This window comes from Aphelocoma coerulescens, chromosome 1A (genome assembly GCF_041296385.1).
Source record: "Aphelocoma coerulescens isolate FSJ_1873_10779 chromosome 1A, UR_Acoe_1.0, whole genome shotgun sequence".
In the NCBI taxonomy this organism is placed as follows: domain Eukaryota; kingdom Metazoa; phylum Chordata; class Aves; order Passeriformes; family Corvidae; genus Aphelocoma; species Aphelocoma coerulescens.
The window spans coordinates 30,516,936-30,535,630 of record NC_091014.1 but is presented as its reverse complement, the minus strand read 5'-3'; the positions used below and the strand labels follow the sequence as shown (position 1 = coordinate 30,535,630).

General features: G+C 44.5%; 1 protein-coding gene across 4 annotated transcripts in view; it reads left to right on the top strand.

Moving 5' to 3' along the window:
• Positions 1-18,695, top strand: part of PRICKLE1 (prickle planar cell polarity protein 1) — a 66,774-nt gene that overhangs the window by 37,536 nt on the left and 10,543 nt on the right. The window contains exon 1 of one of the 4 annotated variants that reach the window (XM_068997713.1): positions 13,528-13,859. The exons of 1 other annotated variant lie outside the window; for it this stretch is intronic. The gene's annotated coding sequence lies outside the window, so the exon portion shown is untranslated. Of the gene's footprint in view, positions 1-13,527; positions 13,860-14,130; positions 14,355-16,701; positions 16,989-18,695 lie in introns of those variants that run through there. 2 more of the 4 variants (XM_068997705.1, XM_068997720.1) reach the window with 2 other exon arrangements.

The window sequence follows — 18,695 nt, the reverse complement described above, 5'->3', positions numbered from 1 at the left end:
ACTTGGCAGTGATAAGTTAATGTTTGGATTTGATGATTTTAAAGGTATTTTCCAATCTAAATGATTCTGTTATTGGAAGGAAACCTATGTAAGCCTAAAAATTGTGGGAAGCCTGCAGTTACACTGCCATTCCACATTTTAACCATGTTCATTAAAGTCAATGAAGACTTCTCAGAAGCCCAAGACTATTACCTATCTGGCCAGTGTTTCATTTAGCAGTAACTGGTCCTCTGCCCCTGAGGCCAGATGCCAGACTGCCCAAATCCATTGCCCTTGCCCATAGTTTCCCTGTGCTGTGCACTGCACTGCACATGTGCCCCTCTCAGAGACACTGCTCTTTGGTGGATTGTCTTTTTTTTACATTCAGCATGTCTAAAATACTCACCAGAGAGCTGAGGGTGTGTGTAGTGTGTGTTGGGGTACTACATGAAAGCATGGGCTCAAAGACTCTTTGAGGTGGCACTGGAGGACTGTGTAGAGAGGATGGAGGAACCCGAGCTCAACCCTTTCCTGGCCCACGTGGTAGGAACAGTCCATGGCCTTTCCTGTATCCCACTCGCTGTGCCCTGTAGTGCTAGTTACTCAAAACCTGTGCCATGGACTGGTGTGACTGACTGCAGGCTGGGCCTCACACTTAGGCCCTGTTCCTGTTTAATTTACTAGTACAGAGATGGTTGGAGTGTCCTTGCCTTTAAAGGAGGGCCAAGGTACTCTAAGTGCCAGTATTTGAGGTACTGGGGGTATTTGACACTGTGCAGGCTGCAGCTGCACCAAAAGCATGTGGTTTGTGCCTCGATGGTGCTCCCAGACCATGCTCTGACATGAGTGATGTCCAGTGCCTGCTGGGCTGGGGGGGGCTGAAGGCTCTCAGCACTGTTCTCAGCAGAAGTGCTCAGTGTGACCAGTCTGTCCCTGGGGGCTTCCTTGTTGCTGATTGCCTGTCTCCAAGGAGACAGTGGGCCAGGAGTCCCCAGAGCATTACTCTGCAGCTACAAGATACAGGTGCAGTTAGTTTATTCTGTGTATGCAGTACATGAGAAGTTAATTTAAGGTGTAAAAAGAGGAGCTGGGTTGAAGAGGTGCTATGATGGGTACCCTTCCTGAGACCAAACTGAGATCAGTGGTCTGTCCAGAATAAAAGTTTGGCACTGCTGCCTTGCAGTAGTGTTGCAGAGGTAGGATCATCTCTGATTATTTACTGAAGCACTCTAGCAGAGAGTCTCATTGAGTTTATTGGGAGGGAGGCAGGTGCCTTCAAAAACAGGAACTAGTTTATAAAGATCTCTGACATAACCTGAGTCTGTTCTCAGTTTATAAGATAACACCCCTTTTAACATAAAGCCCAGCCTCTGAAGTGGCTTCTCTCTGCCAAATCTGAAAAATGTTTTTTTTCCCCTTGAGTTGTGGGAAGAGAAAAGAAGAGAGCATGCAATTCGGAGTTATCCTGTGATTTTTTTTCTCTCCTTTATCTTTTGAAATAGAGAGGGAATCTATCCCTTCTTAGCTGTTTCTATGGACTGAGCTGTAGATGTAAAATTTTTTTAACCCTTGTTATTGACACTATGATATTCTCCTACAAAGTGACTGCACTGTGAACAGCACAGTGGATTGTTTTATGTTTCTTCGTAATTCTGATTAATGATGTCTGATTTCTTCTAACACCTCTCACATGGGGGTTCTAGCTCTGCTCTTTGAAGCAGATGTACACCTATGACGGTAATTAGGTAAACTCCAGGGACTGAACTTGGCGTGCTCTTCCCGTAAGGTTTCTCCTCAGGGTCCATGAGCAAGAGAGCTCTGTGCAGATCAAAACATGTTATGTAGCTGGAAAAGTGGATTCTGTGGCTGTGATAAAAGAAGTGCATGATGAAACCTTTACTAATCAAAAGGCGAAGTTCCAGTCATTCAGAACAAACCAAGCTAATTGTGGCCAGTATTTCATGCATGCTCCTTTGCAGGTGAGTTGAGGCAGCAGTGCTTTCAAGATTATTGTACTGTTACCCCTTATGATGGAACATGTTTTCTTGTAAAATAACCAGAGTTTGAACAGTGTGACATTAATTTCTCCACTGTTGTGAAAAGCTTTTCTTTGCCTTCATTTAACTGCATCAAAGTCATGAAATGTTGATGATACAGTGATGCGCTATTTAAAGTGTTGTCAAAGTAGCATTCAAATAAGTAATGAATCTGTTCAAGAAAATGGTGGTATCAGCCCATCTTCCAGATGAGGAAAGCTGACAAAGAATGCTGGTGATGTATTAGTAGTCATAAGAAGTCAATACTTACCTTGATCTGTGTTTGAGGAGCTGGGGTCATATTGGGCACTCTGTTTTCATAGCTATTATGTCTTTCTTTAAATGTTCTGTATGGGTCTAATGATACAGAAACTTCATTCTTTCTCATCGATCAGAATTGCAAGGGTAATACGTAAGTACCTTCCTGGAAAATGTGACAAGATACTACTACTAAGGCAGTGGGTACAGTTGCTGCTGCTTAGGGTAACTAAGAAAATGTACAGCTCTGCCTCAGGTAGTCAGCATTGTCCCAAAACAAATGCCCACTGTTTGAGGGATTCAGTCTTTCCCAGGACAACCCATGTGCTTACTTACTGCCTTGGTGTTTAGAGCAGAGACTGGCTTTCTAAATGGTGGGGTGTGCTTTGGGTTCTCATTAAATGCTGTATGCTGTAGTGTGACACACAATATGCCCTGCAGTGTGTCATGTGCTGTGATGCTAATCAACATTCAATAGCAAAGGAGGAGAGCAGCTGCTCCACAGCCAGCATGTCTGAACAGTCCTGCACTCAGCAGGGTATTGCTTAATTCATGCTAATGGATAAAAAACTGGCCTCATAACACTTGTGTAAATGAGGCTAATGATCAGGGAAAAAGTGCAAACTAGTTTTCATTTATTCATAGAGATAGGTGTAATTAGAGGTAATAGCTGGATCCAAAAACTTGGTCTCCAGCATATTTGTTGATATTACAAAATGTGAATGAATCGCTCCACTGTTTGTCTTTCGTGAAGTTATTAACTTCACACAGAACTTGAAATATGTATGCTCTTAAATTCTCATTGAGAGAGTTACAAGACTTAATGGGAAAAAGCTACAGATAATTGCATCTCGTAAACTTACCTCAGTCATTTTCACTGTGTGGTAACGGCTCTCTATTGTAAATCCACTGCTGGCAGAATCAGCATATAGCTTCAGGTTTTTGACCTTTTTCCATTAGCTCTACTGTCCTCTGTAGATTAGAGAAATCAAGAGGAGGCAACTTGTCCATTGCAGTGATGGCAGCTGAGTAATAAGGTCATAATTAGGTACAAAAGACTTTTTTTATTAGATATGGTAAAACATTCTTAGATGTTTTACCATCTAAGCTGTAGAGTACTAACTGCCTTCTTTCATTTCCCAGGCATTGTTCCTTTTCCTCATTCTGTTGTTCCCCTCACAGGTGTGTTGTCCCAGTGGCACAGCTGATGCCACTTGATCATACATGTCTTGAAGGATGAATCAGTCACATAGTGACAGTCTAATGGTATCAAGCAGAAGTTGATCTACCTGAAATTTTAATAAGTCATCATCTAGTTGGGTTTGCTAAGAAGTGCTGAGTGCATGCTTCTCACCCTACTCTACACCCTGGTTTTGACTTTGGAGATTTCTCCAAGAGTAATCTTACCTGTGTGATATGCAGGGAAGAAGTAAATCCAGCCTTAATCTAATTTGCAGGAGAAGCAGGAGGCTCTGTGGTCCCAACACAGAGCCAGTCTGGGTTTATGTGGGCATTCCATATTTTCTGTAGCCTAATGTTGTGCAAACTAGCTACATAAAATTCCATGAGAGTAGGTTTTACTCCTGCTGAACAGGCCCCTCTCTAGACCTTTGCACAGTAACTAAGTCTTGAAAAAATTTAAGTATTATCTTTCCAGTACACCATGAATTGATTGAGGAAGGACATTCTTAATCCAACTGTATAATGGCATGAAGTTGGTTGTCAGTATTCTCCATCCTTGATTCATCCATTTCTTCATGAAACTGTAGCTAAATTAATTAGAGGGTCTTTTGAAACCTTTTATCTTTTTCCTTTTTTTCTTTTCTTTGATGTGCCCATTAGGCACATCTATTAAGGTCCTCTTTCTGTGCATGGAGCTTACACAGCAGTCTGGAGGTGTGTGTGGGATATCTGCTGATGAAAGCAAATCATCCAAACCTAAGAAGTGATTCTTGCCCAAATCCCCACCCTGCTCTCTGTTGGAAAAAGTGGTTCTTGCTTTAAAACTTTGTGGAAGGTTCAAAGTACCTTTAGAAGACTTGGATTCTTGTTATCAGGTGGAAGTGAAGTCCAGGCCAGCTGTCAATCAATTGCATTTACAAGAACAATATTATTATCACTAAATTATCACTGACTCATTAGTCCTGCATATCAGAGAAGAAGCATTACAGAGGAGTACCACTGAAGAGAAAGTAGATGATGACTGAGGAGGGAGAGATGTGTGTGTAAGACAAAAATCCAAAAATTACATTAAGCTGGAAAGTCATGTGTATATGGCTGTTGTGAAACATTTATTCTCATCTTTCCTCTGCTTACTGATTGTCTGAGAGGTGATCTTGTCCTAGCAATAATTTTTGTAGATAAGAAAGCAAGCTGGGAAAATATGCAGGTATAAAGGGACTAAATTGTTGAAAACTTAAACTAATACTAAACATACATTAATATTCTCAGGACTTTTCAAATAGACTCTATATGTGATGATTGCCATTTTTCAGACCTGTAAAAATGCCTTATCTTGACAAATTGCCTGTCCTACATATCTGAAATCATATCAAGCAGCTCTGATATTCACAGGCTTTACTTAACAAAAACCTGGTGTATCAAAATTTGAGTTCATATTGCTATCTCAAATATATGCTTTCAAAACCTATTAAAAAATAATAAAATTTTATGTAGTGGAAGGGTTGGATGCTTTTCTCCTGTCTCCTGCTGAAAGTGCTTGAACCTTTTTCAGAAACTGCAGAATTTCAGAAATTAATCTTGAACTATCTTTGTGCAAGTGGCCTGACACTTGAGTAGATTAGCTCAGCCTCTGGTGTTGGAACTGGTAGCAGTGGTAAAATGGTTCACTTTATAGTGGCTGAATATAAATATATTCTAAAAAATGGGGGTGAAAATTGTCAATTCTAGAAGCATGCATTACCTGTGGCCACAGATTGCATTAGCACTTATTCACTTCCATTAAATTCTGGTACTCTTTCAAGGCTAGGCGTTATTATTTCAAGGCTATGCACCCGGAGGAATTCATCCTCCTGGGCAAACTGCTAAGAAAAGCCAGGCCGTGCTGGCAAGCCCAGGTGGGTGTAGCTTAAAGCTCTGTGGCTGCCAGCTGAGTATCAGGTGTCAGGAATTGTCAAGCAGTTGCTGTTTCAGCAGCTGACAGTACCGTGAGGGCTTAGGGATCAACGGATGCTTGCACAAAGGTCACTCATGTCAAGGGTACCAGTTGAATGTCTTAAAACAATTTCATTTGTACTGTTTGCTTCATACATAAGGATTTTCAGTACCATAAAAAATAAAAAATATTTTGCTCCTAAAATATCCTTATGTATTCTTAAGAGTCTACAAACATTTCTGTAAGCACAGTTAAGGAAATACACATGTGTTGGAGGTTCCAGAATTTTCTAGAGTAGTGTCATGTTGATGAGATGGAGCTTGATATTTAGGGGATTAAAACTGATTTTCCCTGTTGTAGTTACAATTAATTATCTTGCCAACTGGTGTGGAAAGGATAGTGACTGCCAGCTAAGAAACATAATTAACTGGGTTTCTACTTGAGTATTTGTTTAACTACAATCTTTAATATTATCCTACTGAACAGACATAGCTTGCATCTTGAACAGACACTGCCTGCCCACTTGGCCTTTAAATTCAAGTGCAGTGGAGATGAGGAGAAGGAAAGGAGCACTTTTACATTTCCAACCACCCAATCCTAAGCATCTAGCTCTGTGGAGAAGGGAATACTATTCCACAGTATCATCACAGAATCATAGAATGGTTTGGTTTGGAAGGAACCTTAAAGATCACCTAGTTCCAACGCCCCTGCCATGGGCAGGAACACCTTGCACTAGACCAGGTTGCTGAAAGCCCCATCCAGTCTGGCCTTGAGCACTCCCAGGGATGGGGAATATCAAGCTGTTGCAGCTCTTTGTGTGCCACTGTCTAGCCAATTCCTTACCATTTCAAATGCCTGTGGGTGGTGACTCTGCTAGGTCTGAGGTTTTTATTGATCTTGCACTTCTTGCCTAGTCTTTCTCCTCAGTTTATACTTGAGTGACCATAATCACAAGGGCAGTGGGCATGCAACTGGGAGAAGTGCTCTTGAAGCCATCTTCCTGACTGCCTTTTGATGGGGTTTGCATGTGTCAGTGTAGTTATAACAGCTAGCTACTGACCAGGATTGGGACCATCCCCCTTGGTGTTCCTCCCATTCCATTCCTAATACTGACAAATGGGCTCAACTCATCCTGCAATAAACCAGTTCTGGGAGCTAAACCAGCAGAGAAAAACCAATCATGCTTAGAGGGAAAGAAAAAAAATTTAAAAAGAAAGAAGCAAAAGGAGGGGGAAAAGAAAAAATTATGTAACCTCCAGATCAGCATTTTTCACTCTGTTAAGCAGAAAGCTTCTTTGGGTTTCCCAAAAAATGTGTTCAGTCATCCCATTGTCACCCTCCTAGGAAAAGAAACAGCAAGCCTCAACCATGCATGTTTACCCCACATCTTATTTTGTCATGCCGAGTTAGATTCATGTTACTGAGGTGAAGTTTGTACTAAGGGCTTTATTTGCCCAGGCATGTAAGTGGGGGCTGGTTTGTTGCCCATTTTGAAGTAATGGGTTACATTACAATGCTTCCATTGGAAAACAAGAGACTAGGATTTTTTTTTACCAAAATGCCAGTATATGGAGTTTCACAGTGTATTTAAGAAAGACATGTGAGGGGGAAACCTTCGTGGCTCTCATTGGAGGAACTTCAGTTAGGTGGATAACTTTTCTTATTCCTCTTTCTTTTTCTTCCTTTTTTTTTTTAATTTCAGGGTTGGAGAGAATAAGAAGGGGAAAGGGGAGAGACGAGTATAATTTCTGTTTTAAGGCAGTAATATAACATGGGAATGCATTGCAAAGCTGTGTTAGTTCTGGAGTCACAGTGTCATTTGGATGCTGCCTAGCCCACAAACAAGCCTTCTTTAGTGTGAGGAAAAAGAAACCTTATTCAAATCAAACTACAGTGACAGTAGTGGCAGAGAGCATGAGCTGACTGGATAGAAGAGCAGCAAACCTCTGGTGAGATAGAAGCCTGCCCAACTTTGGGACAGGTTTCTTTTGTTTGTTGAGCAAGAAGTGAGAGGACTGTTCCCCGGCTCACCTGGCTCAGACAATTATTTAGCTATTGATCTTTCTGTGCAAAACACTGAAATACTTATCATGTTTTGGTGATGCCTTTTGATAGAGTTTCATGGTCTTCAGTTTTGGCAGCTCATCAATCAGATAGTGTCTCTTCCAGCTGCTGTACTAAGGAAAGTTAATAAAGGTGTAATGCATCTTTTTATCCACCTGACATTTTTTCATCCTTGCATCACTGTCTGCCTTGAGGTTGACCTGTGACATTAATTTGGTTAAATAAACTAATAGTTAATCTAAGCATTGTGCATATGGCTTGTGGAAAATGACAATGTAGGACTGTGCAGGGTACCTATTTCGCTGGCTGCTGGATTTCCCTCCTTCTGCAGATTTTAAGCAAGAAAAAGTTATCACAAACCTTTGCATATCTCATCTTTGGCTTTAAACTCAGTTTTGGTTTCTCTGGATATAATGCTGCAGGAGCAGTGGTAATCCTCCTTGTCAAACTTTGCCTTCACTTAGAGTCAATCACTTGTGATTTTCCTAAGTTCAGGCTATTGAAAAGCATTGCCAGTGACAGGGAAGACTGAATGTAACTGGAGCATCGCTCACACAACAAAACTGCACTCACAAAGGGTTTTAAATTTGTTTTCATATACTAGTTTGAATATTTGTTTGAATTATTAGTTCATAATACTACTACTGTATTAATTTTGTTATTATTATATTATTAGTTTCTTTACATGGATGCCAGCTCCTGGGTTAAATGTTGTCTGTGTGTATGAATGTTAACCACAGTAGAAGATCCACACAGTTCATACCGTTTCCTTTTTTAATCTAAATAAAATTTGAAACCAATTTAGATAAATTGTGAGGAGTTCTTTGGAGGCAAAGCCTGAGAGCAGAGCTTGACACAGAAGATGACATAACTCACCATCTGCACAGGCTTTGGCACAATACTTGACTGAAATTCCCTCAATAAGCAAACAGTGCATTAGCATGGGCTCTGCAACACCTTCCCCATTGCATAATGGTGTTTGTGCTGGGGTGTTATTAAAAACCCAGGCAGCGATTCCACCCTGCGTCAACCTCTGCTACTGGCAAGTGCTGCTGCAATGCACTTTGTTGTGCCTTGTGCAGCCTGGCAACAGGGCACTGACTGTCTGAGGGTGCTGGTGTGGTAGGGGAGCCCCACTCACGCCCCACAGGCCAGTGGTTGCAGCGGTGTTGTGGGCACCTGGGTGTTTGCCTGTGCCCTGTGTGACTGGGCTGCGCCGAGCCAATTATGATAAAATCAAAATTACTGTCTTCAGAGGAGCCTGTGGGGTTAAGAGTTTCCAGATACAGCAACAGACCTGTTGGTTCAGGAGCAAGTCCTAGCCCGATCTGACAAGGAAGGGCGTTTTAATGAAATTTTAGTTCTTTGCTGCTGAAGCAGAGTAGGATTGTGGTTTTAGAAGGTGTGCTGGTCTTCAGCTCTGAGAGCATTAAGGAAAGGAAATAAAATAAACCTCTCTTAGTCAAGTATTCCCAACACACAGCAGCTTATGCCAGCCGGTCCTCAGGCCATTTGTAGCGGCTATAGCTCTCCAAAGCAAGCGGTAGGCACTGTTTCCATCCTTGATGCCTTATTGCTTGATGCCTCAGCACATCTATGTGCCATTGGCAGGTGAAAATAAAAATGAGTTTTATTAGTGTTGTTATTGTTGTTGTTATTATTATTTGTTTATTGCTACTTAATTGTCTCCTGTTCTGTTACCTGATGTTAATATTTCCATTGGATGTATTGACTTACTGAGGCAGGCTATTAGTATGACACAGAATGCAGCAAAGAGAAGAGTGGAAACCAAGCACCCTCATGCAATCACAAACCTTTGCTGGGCAAAAGTCATCTTATTCTTACATTTTTAACTTGTTGCATTTCACATGGACACTTCCTTTTAATCCCTGTATCTCTTTACTGCATATCATCCCTTGTGCTTTACCTGTGTGTCTCCTGCAGAAGTGCTTTTCTCTGGATTTTAAATGTTATCTAAATGTTATTTTTAAACATGATTTAAAGATTGGATAAGATTCAGACTTTGGAGCCTTGAGAAGTAATGAGATGCTGCCTCCATGCCCTTTCTCTGCAGCTTCAAAAAATAAAATAAGGAAGATGCCAGTCAGTGGCACAGTTGAGAGGCCCCAATACATTGGTGACACCACTGGCTTGCCTCTGCTCCCAGCAGCACGTGATGATCCACTGTTGGTGCCAAACTCCCCAGTTTGGTGGGGCAGGAGGAAGCAGTGTTGAACAGGGAGAAGTTTCACCTATGGCTGTTAGTGTGGAGTGACACAGAGAGGGGCGGCCTTTGCCTGGTGGCCCATTGGGGTCCTTCAAGGTTTGTGCTTTGCTTCAAGGACATCCAGTGTGTCAGGTGTCTCCTAGTGACTGTGGATAGTGATAAAATTGTGCAAACTGTTCCATCTATGAAGACATACTTCCCCACTCATATCCTTAACATGTGAGAGGAAACCTAGGGCTGGGTTTGATGAGATGTTCAGGTTGTGTAGAGGTCCAGGTAGATGTCCGTGGGGGTTTCTGAACATACCAAGGCAAACATACTTTTGAAGTAAAGTGGTCTTGGAGGTCAGGCTGTTTCTATACACCAGCTAAACAAGTGCGTGTAAAGAGCCAGGTTTTCCATAAAAGAGAAGGAAAAAGGCAAGCAATTGCATCTCCACAACAGTCCAGCCTCACAGGAATCAGTCGTGGTTTTTCCTTGTGCTACCACTGGAAGGTCTAGGGAATTAGACCAGTATTTTTTAGTGGGTTGGGTTTTCCAGTAGATCATCACAGATCATGATGAAACTGCTTCCCCTATGCTGATCTCTTTGCTCCCTCGGGGCACAGACCTGGAGCCACTGGGGGTGGAAAGGACCTTGGTGCTGTAAATGTATCCTAGAGTTCCCTGTGCTGTAGCCTTCAGGCAGGACCATACATGGTCAAGTCATCGTCCCTAAAATTCCTGAAGGGCATACCTGCCTGCGTCAGACATCACTTTGATTTGTGCACAACCACTGCTTGGGAAGCAGCTGTAATTCCTGCTCCATGGACTCCTCCTGTGCTGTCAGATACATGGAAAGTGTTTCCTGCTTTATTTAAAAATATGAAACCTCTCTTATTTTGAAGAGTTTTCTCATTGATTTCTCTGAAAGAATTATTGCTGTGATTTTTCTGTTGTTGCTTTTGTTCTAGCTTCCATTCACCTTTCTGCATGCTTTCACCTTTCATAGCTGAATTGTGACTTATTATTTTAAATGAACAGGTGAGATGATAATTAAAACTCTTGGGACAGAGGTGATGATCATTAAAGGGTGATGATGTAGAGGGTGAACTCCTCTGTTTATCCACAGAACTAATAAGGCTTGAGAGGTGGGTGTTGTACCACTGTCCTACCTGTGAGAAGCTGCCTCTGAAGCACAAGAGGTTAATTCGTTTTCTGCTGCTCAGTCTCTCCCCTGTGACTGCCAACAAAGGTAGCAATTACCAGTGTTATCTCAGGGGATGTTCCCTGATCTGGATAATTTGGAACTGGGAAACCACACTGACTACTCAGCAAATTTCTTAAGAGGCCAGAGAATATCCCTGGCCTGGTCAATAGGTAACAACTTCCTTGTACTAGACTAAATTTGTGCTAATGCCTTAGGGCAAAAGGTTCCATATCCATTACAGGTCCCTTGAAGCATTTGGTTGTTTGAAGGATCAGCTCTACCCAGACGAAGTCAAGAATGTGGTACATGCCATAAAGGGCAAGTCAGTTTGTGCCTGTCTTTTTAGCATTTTTTTTTTTTAAGGCAACTTCTGTGGCATAGTTATACTTCACATAACGAGTATGTACGCTGTCATATTTGTTGTGTGAAAATAAAGAAGAAATCATAGCAACACATTTGTTCTTGTGGAAGCAGCCCAAAGCAAAGGAGGTAGTTCAGGAATGACTTTCACAATTTGCAAATGCCTAAGGGGAGTTATGATAGCTGGTTCTTTAGCCTAACATTCAAGGGTATCACAGAATTGAGTGTTTGAGCACTGAAATACAGCAATCTGAGATTTAAAAAAGGAAAAAAAATGTAGTGTAAAATAATTGACTATTTGAAATAATTTAACAAGGGCTGTAGATGGTTTTAACAGAAGTTATAGTGGGTTTTTCATTGCTGGTACTTTTAAATCAAGATAAAATGGTTTGTTCATGCAGACAGGAAATGTAGGAAAATCTTATGACCACATTAGTTCAGACTAGAAGATCACAATGGTTGGTTTTGGCCTGATAATATGTAAGTGTATTGTCCAGAACAATATAGTAGTTTCTGTGCTCAAGTCCCAAAAGTCCAGGAAAAAAATAAGAGCCATGTAGCCAACTATCTCTGTACACCCTCCGACACTTCAGTGTGAAAGAAAGCATTGGCAAAATGGGGGACAGCTTGACTTTCCAGGAAAGTAATTGAACATGTCTTTGGTAGACTCTTGGTCACAAAACTTTGCAAACTTATCTGCAGCCTTTCAGCTGGTTGTGCTGCAGAAGTTCCCAAAGGACATTCTCATCTTTGCAATGTGCTGTGCAGAGGTGTTGACCCCTCGGTGTGGGGAGCTGCTGAGAAAATGTCAGGCACTTCTGGAAATGGTGTAGACAATATATGTAAATTGTTGGTATTTATTCAGTCATGTAATGGGGCAGAATAAACATTATTCCTGACATTTCCATTTTTGATTAATGATGAATGGAGCTGGCAGATGTTCAGCTGGCCGCCAGATGGGGTCTGCTCAGTCCAACAAACAGAATAGGAACAGTCTGGGTCTCGTAAAGCCAGCACTGACAAAAGCTCTGACAAAATCTGCAGTTCATCCAAGTGATACGCCAATTTTTTAACCTCAAAACGACTAAGCTGTTTAAGAATGGAGGTAGTACAACCAGTGAAACTGCTTATGGAAGTGAAATGGGGTGTGGAAGGATGGGAGCTGGCTAGTTTGCTGGAGTTTCAGCAGGTTTTTTCCTGCCGCGGGAGCCACAGTCTGCGGCTTTGATTCCCTGTGGCTGGAGCCGCGCGGGGCCTTCTACACGGTTACAGGTGTAATGGTCGTGTCTCTGGGCACATCTCCTCGGCTGGTGGTGGGGATCGACTGCGCGTTGCGTGGTTAGCCCAGGATGGGCTGTACCTCCCGGGGTCAGATAGCCCGGCGCTGGTCCTGGCCCCTCGGCCGGCCGGTCTGGCTGTCTGCTCCCAGCGATGGGGAATCAGCCCACGGGAGGAGTTGTGGAGGCTTCTCGCGGCTCGCCGTGAGACTCGCGTGTGCCCAGCCGAGGGGCAGGGGCAGCCCGCGGCAACGGGGTGGCCGGGCTGGGGACAGGGACACTGCTCTGAGCACCTCAGCCCGCGCCTGTGCCCCTCAGGGCCGGCTTCCTTCAGTGCCCTGCGGGCAAAGCCATGCAAATTTATAGAAGTGCATTTAAACCCATGCAAATTCTGTTCCTGGGGGAAGCGATAAGTGTCTGAGAAGCGCCCAGTCGCTGTCCCGCACGGCGGCCCGGGCAGATAAGCCGCCCCCGGCCGCGGGCCCTCGGCAGGGAGCGAGGGACGGGATGCGAGGGGGCTGGGTCGCCGCTGCCCCTCGCAGCGGTGGGGCGCGTCGGGGCTGTGTGTGTTGCCGTTCTGACCCCGAGATGCAGCGCGAATAAATTCCCTTTGATAATGACTTCCCCAGGGAGACAAAGAGCGGGAGGGAAGAGGAAATTTGACCGCGGTGTTCACGGTTACATTGGCGGTGCCGGGGGGAAGCCCGTCCGCCTGCCTTTGAAGCCGAACCACCCGTCTCTCGGGGCTTTTTGTGCCTACGAGGGTGGGGGAAGTGGTAAAAGCGAGGGCTGGCAGCCTCTTAGAAAATGCCCCGGTGCTACTTCTCTGTGGATAAGCTGGGGCTCGGACGCCTCTTTCCCACTTGGAATGTGCCAAGGGAGGCAGTGATGGACGGCTGCTCTCTGTGATCCTCGGCTTCAGATAGGGTTTATTATTTTTATTATAGTTTTGTTATTCATGTACAGCGACCTAGAACAAATGTTTTCCCGTCCTGAACCCAGTCCTTCCCGTCCGGGTGCGCGGGGCGGCGGTGGCCGGGCCGGGCAGGGTACGGTCAGCCCCGGGCGGCCGGAGCGCGTCCAGGGTGGGGTGGGAAATCTATTTCGGGCGTAAACACGAACAAAAGCACTGTCACCAAACCGTGTGTCCGTCGTGTTCTGAGCACAGAATTTATTGCTTCTGCAGGCGCTGGGTCCCCTGGGTGGGCAGGCGGCCTGGACGGCGACCCTTACTGCCTCGGGGCCGGTGGCAAGAGACGCTCTCCCTTCCCACGCTCCCTCCCCCGCCTCGGGCTGCCCTTTGAACGAAGATCGCTGGTGGCAGAGATTCCTCCCGCCGCCTGACGGAGGAGCGGTGAGGGGCGCAGGGCGCTGGGGTACGCCGGGGGTCGGGGGTCCCCCGGGCGTCGGCGGGAAGCGCTGCCGGTGCCGGTCCGGGGCGAGTTTGGGGAGGAGCGCTGGGGAGGCTGCTCCCTCCCGGCTTGCCGCCCCGCGGGAGGGGGCCGGGGGGCGGCGCAGGGATCGCTCCCGCTGCGCTCCCAGCAGGCGGGACGGGGAAGGGAAGCGGTGGCGCCGCCCGGCAGGGACGGGGCTGGAGGAGCCCCCGCCGCCCCTTCCCTCGGCGGGGCCGTGCCTGGCCCTGGCCGCTCCTCCGGACCTGTGGGGACGGGAGGGAGCCGCGGGCAGCTGCCGGCGCCGGTCCGGGTGTGCGGGTCTGTGCAGCCCCGGGGCTCGGTGTGAAGCTGCCGCGGCGGGGCGCGGGGTCGGGTCTGCAGCCGGCATCGCCTCTCCTGCGCCGCCTCCCCGGCTCCGCCAGCAGCCTGGCCGCTGTCTCGGTGCCGGCACAGAGGTAATTTGCGGTTACTTATATCCGCTCTCCCTCGCGGCGGCTCCGCCGGAGGGGCAGGGTAAACGGGTGGGTGCCGGTGGATGCCGGTGCCTTTGCGCACTCATCCGGTGCGTGGGCACCCGCGGGACTGGGGGTGCCTCTGACCCACCTTAACGTCTCTGAAACTTGGTCAGGATGGGAAACCTCCCACCTGTCCTTCAGGGATCTCTGCTTGCTGAGGAAGGCACCGTCCCGGCTCCTCCGAGATGAGGGTGCGCAGCTCGGCGGGGCTGTCAGGGTGCACGGGGGCTGGGCGCGCAATTTTTTTTTACTTTTCTATTTTTTTACAATTCCTGTCTTGTGACTTATTGAACACTTTCTTCAAGTGTTTTCTCTGGAAACTTGTCTCAAATGAGGGCTGTGAGCCCTAACAAAGAAGAGTGTTGTTCGACAGCCAACAGGTGATGGGGTGAAACCTGAGTATATGTGTACATTGGAGTAAAGTCTGGCTGCTGTTTAAAATAGAATTTAAAAAATCAATGGGAGACTGTAAAAGGCAAGATTTCCTTCTTTCTAAATCTGTACACCCTCTTAAGGAGAGAGGGGGGGGAGCATCCGTGAGAATACCTCCTCCTCGGCTGGAGGTTTGGGTCTTGCCTCACTGCAGTGTGCACTTGAGTTTCCATCACCAATGTACAGAGCCAAGGATAACACGGCCAAATCAGATGTGTTGGCGTGGGGCGATGCTTTGTCACGGGGCTTCCTCCTTTTGTTAAATGCAGGTAGCCTGTCTTTGCAGTATGGCTCGTCAAAAGAAAATACCCTGAAAAGGATCGTCTGACTGCCAGTTGGAAAAGTGATCTTTGCGCTAGGATGCTAGAGGAGAAAAGCAGTTAACTCTTCTGTTGGTCCTTGTATACTGGCTAACGAAAAGGAAAACAGTTGTTACTTCTAGGGTCCATCTAAAGGTCTTTTGCATGAACAAGTAGAGTGGCTCCATTCCTTCCGCACTGCTTTGGGTAGTTCATTACTCAAAAGGACCCATCAGCTGTGTGCTGATGCAGATTCTAGTTACCAATTCTGGATCCAGATTTCCCACACAGAGAGCTATAGAGCTCCCTGTAGATATGTTATTTGTACCGTAGCTAGGGAATGGAACTTCCTGATCACGTGCATAATACATATTGGAAATAAGCTTTGAATTATTAGTAGTCATTTTATAGTGGTTTATTGCTGTTATATTGTGCCCTTCCTCTTCTAATGTAGTTATCTTGCACCAGAGATTAAATAAGCAGGTGAATGGGCTGACCATGCTAATCTTAACTCGTTGAGCCTTCATTGTGCGTGGATGCATGTGATATGCATCTTGTATCTCCTATAGCCTTGTTAACAAGCCTTCTAACAAAAAAGTTGTTAAAACAATTTGCCCTGCAGGACAGAGTAAAACAGCAGGGGGTGGGCAAGGAGATGTTTGTCTAACTTTGCTTGCAAATCATGACCTCTTCTATCTGGTCAGGGGGAACATAATCAGTGAGCTGGAAATCCTAGCATGGGGATAAAACCTTCATTTGGGCTTCAGCAACAGCCTTGTTCTAAGTTTGATATCCCAGTATTTTGTGTGCCCATAGCTTTGTAATTAGGAGCATAGTTTGTCTTTGCCTCTAAGGAATTTGTCATATAACTGTTTTAATTCATCAGTGGAAAAAACACAGTAATTGCTTTTCTTTTCAAATCAAATTTAGCTGTGTAACTTAATTATGTTATTCATAGTTGTCAACCTGCCAGTGAAAAACCTCCTTGTAGGCTATAAAGCTTTTTTTGAGAGGTAATATTTGAACAGAGCTGAAACCTCAAAATGTTCCATGGCCTTTAAAAAAGCAAAGCAAAACAACACATCCTTGCTGTGTTCTGTAGGTGTCATGGTGGGAGTAGAAAGACCACCTTTCTAGTCATCCCTTGGAAAACACTTATTTTTTCAGCTGTTGTTTATATTCATTTGAATCCTCCTTAGGATGTAATCATTTTAAACAGATCACTTTGAAGGATGAGTGCAGCTGGGGGGCAGGGAGGAAGAACCCTGTAGTTTTAAAATGCAAACCAAATTACACTTGAACAGGAGAGGAAGAACTCCTAAACAAGCAATTGCTAAAATAGTTCTTCAGATAGCCTACTGTTAAGACAGGCTGCATTAGAAACCTTGTTGTCAACAACCCCACAGTATTTGTGATGTGGCTGTATTGATATGTGGTGTGCTGTCAATCATTTTATAGCCAGCTTCACATTTGCCCTATGGGAGCATTTTTCTTTTAAAGTGAATGATGTCCTTTGAGCTGTCCTAATCTCATTTCATTGAGGTTTGTGGACCTTGCTTTGAACATTTCTAATCACCTTATCTTGGGGGGAAGAACCCTGATTGTAAAGTTGCATTTTACATTTGGAGGTAAGGTGTATTTTTCTTTTATTCTCTATCAGCCACGCTTTCAAACTGCCCTGTATGACTGGAAACTGGACCTGTGAGTCTGTGGTTTCCTCCTGTTGGAGCTGGTGTGCGTGCTTTCTGAAATGGATGTGTCAGAGGAGGCCCAGGCAGGACCAGTCTCTGCAGAAAAGCAGCCTTGTCTCTCTTACCAATGCCTTGTCTTCCTTAGGAATTAGGTAACATTCCTATATTTATGCACCTTTGCTGTGCTTGAGATCCTGACGTTTCCCAGCACTGCTTTTTTCACAGTGGAAGTAGTATGTAGCCTTAGTGTTCAAAATACTCAGAGAAGTTAGTAAGTCATCATGCATTCAGATTTTGGGTTGTTTCCTTGTCTTTCAAGAGAAGTCAGAGAAGTTAATTTTTGATCTTGTGGAGAGAGGGTTTCGAACAATCAATGTGAAGCAATTACTCAGTTACTTGGAGTGCTTGTGAGTGTTGGGTATTGTGTGAACTAGGCAGGAGTACGCTCTGCTCAAGTGACCAGGCGCTGACAGAGCTGAACCTGTCTCATTGCCTAAATTATGTTTCAAATCTTCCTGTGGGATGTGGTTGAGGTCATGCTGCCTAATGAAATATTGTCAAAGATGTTTCACCTGCTGACTCCTTTTATTCCTGGCTTACTGGGCAGGAGTCAGTTCTTGAAAAGGGACCATTTGACCAATACAAGTTCTTGCAATGCCATAAGAATTGGAAATGCCATCTTAGGTATCAGTGAGTGGCACATTATTGCAAAGCAGGCATCTGCCCCTTTCTAAAGGGAAATGGTAAAACAGTTCATCTGCTGCTAAGGTCATCTTGGAAGGAATTCAGCTTCTCAATGATATTCCTAGTGACTTTATATTTAACAATTATTTGGATATAGATGATGTGTGACACAAGCTGCCAAACTGAGCATCCCTATCCATCAGCAATAGTGAACACTTACCTTTTTTTGCTAGAGTGATTTCCTAATTGTATCACATTATTTCTCTGTCCCTTCTTCCTCACACCCCAGTTTTATGCAAGCAATAACAGAAACATACCTCATGCATGACTTTACTTCCACTAGTAAGTGGGAAGGGGAAACAGTTCTGTATTCCTTGTCTGTTTATTTGGTTCTGAGAGCAAGTAATTCAAGGGATACAGAAGTATGTACCAGGAAGTCTGTCTTTGTTTGAAATATATAGGATTGAGCTTTTAGGATTGAGTTTGGTTATATTTGCCTTCCTTGAGAAAGATAGTAATATGGTGATGTTAAGTTCAGAAGCTTTTGTGCTAACCTTTAGTGGTTCAACTTGAGTAAGATTGCAGACATGTGCCTGACAGCTCACCAGCTTTCCAGAAATAGCCTGTTCTCAGAAGGGAAGTTGGCAGGTTTGCTTGCCCCATCAAATATTAAATTAATCTTCTATTACAGTGCAGCTATGAAGTGTGTTGGCATCTTAGCAGTGCACCAAAAATAGTGGGTATGTTTTTGAACCAGAAGTTTTTGAAATAAAGTTAAAAAATTAATTTTTTGGAGCAGTAGCCCAGTGGAAGGGTTAAGTAATCCCATCTCTTTTTATTGGGTGTGGGAATATATAGATGTATTGAAAATAGGGGTAGATAAGACCATGTACTGGATAGTATAATTTCTCTGAGTTTGTAGCTTTTGGATGCATATGACCACTTTTTATGGAGCAGGTTTGGGTTTATTACTGAATTATCAGAACCTGGCACTAACCAGTGCCTCACGCTTGAAGGAGAAATTCCTGTTGAGTAACTAGCAGAGTATTTGGGTAAGCAGTCTTAGATCTTCCACCTGTGATCCAGGAGCAATTTATTTTCTCTAAAACAGTGGTGATGAAACTGGAAGTGTAATGTGGAACCCACCAGAAGTTTTTATATTGCACTTCTCATTA